The sequence below is a fragment of the Phycodurus eques genome, chromosome 7 (genome assembly GCF_024500275.1).
Source record: "Phycodurus eques isolate BA_2022a chromosome 7, UOR_Pequ_1.1, whole genome shotgun sequence".
NCBI lineage: Eukaryota > Metazoa > Chordata > Actinopteri > Syngnathiformes > Syngnathidae > Phycodurus > Phycodurus eques.
The window spans coordinates 7,723,896-7,729,895 of NC_084531.1; the positions used below are offsets into that span (position 1 = coordinate 7,723,896).

General features: G+C 40.5%; 1 protein-coding gene and 1 long non-coding RNA gene across 3 annotated transcripts in view; one reads left to right on the forward strand and one right to left on the reverse strand.

Annotated features, from left to right (window-relative positions):
• The window catches only part of lsamp (limbic system associated membrane protein), a 311,500-nt gene that overhangs the window by 112,301 nt on the left and 193,199 nt on the right, over positions 1–6,000 (reverse strand). The window lies entirely within an intron of this gene.
• Positions 3,521–4,147, forward strand: LOC133404798 (uncharacterized). The gene is made up of 2 exons (XR_009768868.1): positions 3,521–3,840; positions 3,947–4,147. It is a non-coding gene; the product is annotated as an uncharacterized LOC133404798 (long non-coding RNA).

The window sequence follows — 6,000 nt, forward strand, 5'->3', positions numbered from 1 at the left end:
TTGATAGCAATAAACACACACACACACGTACCCCCACAGAGACGCACACACACACACTCCCTTAGAATGCTTGGCGCGAGTAGTTGATGAGCAATAACCTACAGTAGTTCAATAATATCCACTGCATGTTGGTCACAATAATGTAGGACCTGGATGGTAATGCGTGATCACAATGGTCACAGTCAACCTGCTGCATTGCAGACAGCAGCAAGTCTGCCAGACATTTGGCCTGTGGCGATCGAGCATTATTTGTACTAATTCACATGTATGTCATTAACAAATTATTAGCCACACCATTCTCTACCATATCAGCCATCCTAAGTAACAGTAAGTAAGTAAGGTCGATTTTTTTTTTTGCCTGAGAGTCGTATTATACATTATTATGTATAACAAAAATATATACATTATTATAACAAATGTGTTGTTTATTACACGTGTTTTCTTTTTTATCTTCACTGGTTGTGAAAATACGGCCAATCCTCCCCAACATTTTTAGAAATTTTCGTCCAATAGACTTGAGAACACCTCGTGGCACAAATTCATTCCTCTCACCCAATGGCTGCCATGGTATTTATCAAAATACTATTCATTTTGTTTTATCTATTAGTGGCAACATTTTAATAGTAAAAGTTTAAAGTAATATAATGCAGATCATTATTGACTAATCAATGGCCTTGTCGTTCAATGGGTGCGCCACAATATTATATTTCAATTTCACTGCATTTCACAAATTTCAACTCATTTGTTCTGATTACCGGTCACATGGTTGCTGTTCCAGCTGTATCCTGACCTGGTTACAACTCACAAAGCCAATTTGGTCGGCAAATGAAACCATGCTTAAATGTGATAATGTATAATACAATTCACTAAAAATGAGAAAGATTCTCTCAAAAGGTAAAGATGTAAAAAACGCCCAAACTTGTATCATTTACAACAGAGAAGACAACTGTTTACAAACCGGTTCTGGTCTGATGTGCACATTAAACAGTCTAGTATTTTAAGATCATTCCATTCCACTTATTAAGCAACAAGAATTTTTTTTGTATAGAGCAGAAGACAATAAATAAATGCGTCGCTTAACTGAGGGGGACTGACAGGAACTCTCATTCCAAACTTACGGCATGAAAAACAACACCGCCGGCCAGTACATCTGGCAGTAAGCTCAGCCTGTAGGCATGCACTGAAACCACAGTAAAAATATCATAAATAGGTTTTGGCTACCGTGTAACCACAATAAATAGAGAGATGTTCCGCAAGAGAGGGCTCTCGAATTGGGTTATTTTTTTAGCTCGCCCCCCGCCAAAAAAACCCCCAACATTTAAAAAAAAAAAGATGATGCAAGAGACACTTGCAACTTCCATAAGAGCCTTTTTATGTAAAATAGATTAAGGAATTGTATTCATTCTGGAATTAACTTTGTATCTTCAACTTATTATCTTTAGCTCACTTGCTGGTTGGCTTGGAGAACTGATATGGTTACACTGCCTTACAACGAGGCACATGGTGTCCATCTTCCATCCATCCATCCATCTATTTTCATTACCGCGTATCCTCACTAGGGTCGCGGGCTGCTGGAGACTATCCCAGCTATCTTCGGGCAGGAGGCGGGGTACACCCTGAACTGGTTGCCAGCCAATCGCAGGGCACATACAAACAAACAAATTTGCACTCACATTCACACCTACGGGCAATTTAGAGTTGTCAATTACCACATTACTTATATATTGTAAATAACCCTGAATTGAGCTGTATCTTATCCACAGAACATCATGCAATGCAACTTATTTATTTATAATTATTAATACTTATTATTATTCATTTATCAGCTATTTATGAATGACATGGATCAGTATCCAGTGGGCTACATATATTAACTGTCCATCATAACATTTCCTGCTGAAAAATTCTGCCAATCATCACTGCCTGTCCTTAAGTGATTTAAGAGCACAAGGCTACAGAGGGCGTACGTCGCAGTATTTACAGAGCTAGCTAGAATACTTATCAAACAATAATGAATACATCAAGGCTGCCATATGCTCATGGGTCAAGTGACATACACTCAAGCCCTTGGATAGAAGCTACATAGCAAGGCTTTGTGATGTTTATCGTCAGCATTTTTAAAACAGTCGATATTAGTTAAGGAAATAAATGGGTAGATGACAGAATTTGCTAATTCTGTAGGAGGAGGAAAAATAAGTTTATTAAGAATGCTCTCTGGATTATTATTTCCCAAAGGTGTGCATTGATATCGCTGGTGCATAATCTGAATATTAAAATAGGCAGTCACTGTGTAAGATCTTTTCATATTGTGGAAAATACAAGATTTGTAATTAAAGAGAATAGACTTTATTTTACGTTTAGTTTTTTTTCCCCTTTAAGCTTATGGCCACTGTCTTTGACCCTGGCTGCTTACCCTCAAAACTTAACGTTAATGTCTTGCTTTATATAGGCCTATAAATGTCCAGCGCCGTAACGGTGTTGCTGTGACATCAAATGCCGCATCTAATAGTGATTTAAAAGTGCTAATGCAATAGACCAACCAGCCGGAAAAGCATCCTTGCTACTTCCTGGTAGGCCGCTAAATAACCATTTCTAAATATGGGCAAGCCTTCACCAAAGCACCGTCGTCCCTGTGCCCTGCCCCGCAGTGAACACCAAGAAAGCAAGGGTGGTGTGAAAAGGCCTTATCTGTCTCTTCTTATCAATCAACGGCAGATTTAGTATGATGGAAAGATGGAAATTGGACTGGCTGGTGGAGAGAGGGCACTTGGCTGTATGTTTGGTCCATCTGTGCATGAGTTAGCAGGCTATGTCCTGGTTCATGGAGAATGAGTAAGATGTTCCGAACAAATGGCAGTGTGTTTTTTTGATTCTGGGTGGTGGACAATGTCACCATAGTGACTGAAATGGCCAGAAAATGTAGTTCCTCCCAGATCAGGTGAATGGCGATGGGGACAAGCACAAAGCAACCGTCGGAACTTTAAACATCTACAATGTCTTTTGTAAGATAAAATGTCACCATAGAGCTACCAAACATGACAATAGCCTGTTTTAGGCTTCATTCATGTTTATATACTGTATATCATATTTGTATAAATAAAGGATATACAGTGTTCCCTCACCACTTCGCGCTTCACGTTTTGCGGCTTCCGTTTTTCCAAAATACGTATTCATAAAAAAAAAAAAAAAACAATTCATCAAAAAATAAAAACGAAAAAATATAGCCATATTGGCAGCCATATTGCGGAAAGACGCGTTGTTTCATGTTGATGCGCGAGAGAGGTTTCCCTACATGCCAAACTAAGAGATGAGTTGACGCAGAGGCTTTGTACATGCCTGTACATGCCTGTACTGAACTGTACTTGCCACGGGCACTCATACAAGGCGCGTGATTGGTTCCCGGCGCGACATTGACCAATGAGAGCACGAGTGGATTTATCCTGTGAGCTGATTGGCTGCGCATCATCGTGGCCTCACCCAGCATCTTCCCTTGTTGTGTCTCGCCAGTCTTTGTCCACGCTGTTGACTGTCTCGCATACTATATCTTAGTGTTGTGTTCGCGAGAACTTTTTTTGTTTAAGCAATTTACCTTTTTTGATTAGTTAAGCCCTTACAATGCCGCCTAAGCGCTGTGCCCCTGCGAAAGCTTCCTCCGGGGTGCCCAGGAGGAAGAAGATGATGATGGCCATCAGCGAAAAAGTGAAACTTTTAGATCAAAGAGGGCAGAAGTTATGCATCTGTGGCACGCCATTATGGTGTGAATGAATCTACAGTGCGGTACATCAAGAAAGAGGAAGCAAACATCCGCAAAACTGCTTCAATAAGGAAGCGAAACGTGTGGTAAGTACGCGTAATAAGAGACGGGGTGATGTCCTTGTACAGGGGAAGTTTGAAGCAAAAGAAAAAACAAAGACAACAACTACCCATCACCATGTTTTTCTCCAAGGTAAAACCCCAGCTACGCCATCAGCGCCTCCAGCAAAAGAGTCTCCGAGTGAACCTAAAGCCTCTACGAGTCAAGTGAGAGCCTCTCCTCCGCCACCAACGCAAGCCTTTTCGCCTCTCTCAGAAGGCAATGTTGATGAATGTTAATTACTGCAAAAGGTGTTATAATTCAATATTTAAGTAAATACATGTACTGTTGTAATCTTTGTCTCAAATATGGAAAGTATAAATACTGTTTACATATTTTAAACATTCTGGTACCCACATACAAAATTCCTGGGCGGGGGCAAATCCTACTTTGCGGTTTTTCACCTTTTGCGGGGGGTTCTGGTCCCCATTAACCGCGGAAAACGAGGGATCACTGTACATATACTTAACATTTGTCCAAAAACACCAGACATTAAGAAAACACAATCTTAACAAAGATTTGGCGACAAACTATGTCATCACTATGTCATGCTTATTAGCGCAGCATACACAGGAAGTCCAGTAACATGTTTTCCGGGTTTGGTGACATTCCGCATATACTGGATTGAAACAATGCATTGCGCTTTTCATGGTTCTACCTCGTATTGTTGGAGCTCATGTTTAATTTTCTACCCGTCCTCCAGCCATCGGTAGATAATATGCCAAGATGATCTCGATTTCTAAGGCTTGGCATCTGACATCCAGACCTTTGATGTTCATCCATCAAAGCCATCAGCTTACACAGTTAAACCGTATGTTCAATGCACTGCGTTGGTATCAACCCTAAATCATCTCCCAAATCCAACCAAAATGCCAAACTCACCAACTTTAATTGGCCCAGTCACCACACATCCACAAACTTTGACCTGGGATGACCATCAACCTAATGAGAACACCTGAACTGAATCAATCTTTTGTAATACTGTTGTTAAGGTTGTTTTAAAAGACCTTTTTCTAAGACCTTTGCTTATTAATCAGATTTGCCTATTAATCAAACTAATTTTTACACCAGACAAAATGTGGACTCCCGCGCCTTGTAATGCTTTTATGTTTGTGGTTTTCTGCACATTGAGTATACTCTTCCACTCCACTCCACTCCACTGCCACTGTCTGTAGGTAGGCAGTGACTGGGAATTGCTGAGCAGTTGAAATACTCTGTATGCACTTATTGTCTTGCTTGCACAATAAAAGACAGAAGTGGAGTGCATTTGCTTTTAGGTAACAGTGATGTTTTCATATTCAGTTGTGTTAAAAAATTCAGGTCTAGGTTCCTTTATTGAGTTATTCATTGAAAAAACGTTGGGATAGGCTCCAGCACGCCCGCGACCCTAGTGAGGAGAAGCGGCTCAGAAAATGGATGGATGAATGAAAGCACACGGTGTGTGTTTCTTTGAAAATGAACATTCACATCAAAATATGATGAAAGCATGGGATCTTTTTAAAAAAGCTCATGGAGCCCACTGTACAGTAAGTCTTGGACTGTACACTTTGGGAGGAGAGCTTTGAGTTCTTTGGTCTGTAGTAGGCATAACTCAGATCCAACTGACCAAAGTCAGTAGTAGAAGTAGAATTATTTGGAACCTCTGAAGACTCACAACTTTTTGAAAAGACTTCACTAAACTTTGCAGGATTAGCCAATTATTCACACAAAAACACATCCCTGAGCACTCGCCACTCGTTAAAGCTATGTCCCAAAACAAAATTGGGACAAAACGATAATAACTCCACTGGCAACCACTCAGCACGCACACTGTGGGATGAGCGAAAATGAAATTGATTTGAAAATCCTACGTTGGCCTGGGATGGAATAGAAGGGATTATTGTGCTGATTGAACTAATACTGTGTCCTACCCTGGTTCCTCCCACCCCAAACTACCATTGCTATTCATCTGTTTCTACAAGTCTTGATTGGCGCATACTCTACGACAATGAAATGTATTTGCACTTGATCCTTGCCATTATCCCCATTTTCTTATATCAGTACGCTCTGTGTCAAAGTAGAATTGATGGACATTTCATCCATCCATCCATCCATTTAGCTATAACACCCCCCCCCTTAAAAAAGAGAAAAGAGAGAGACACACACAC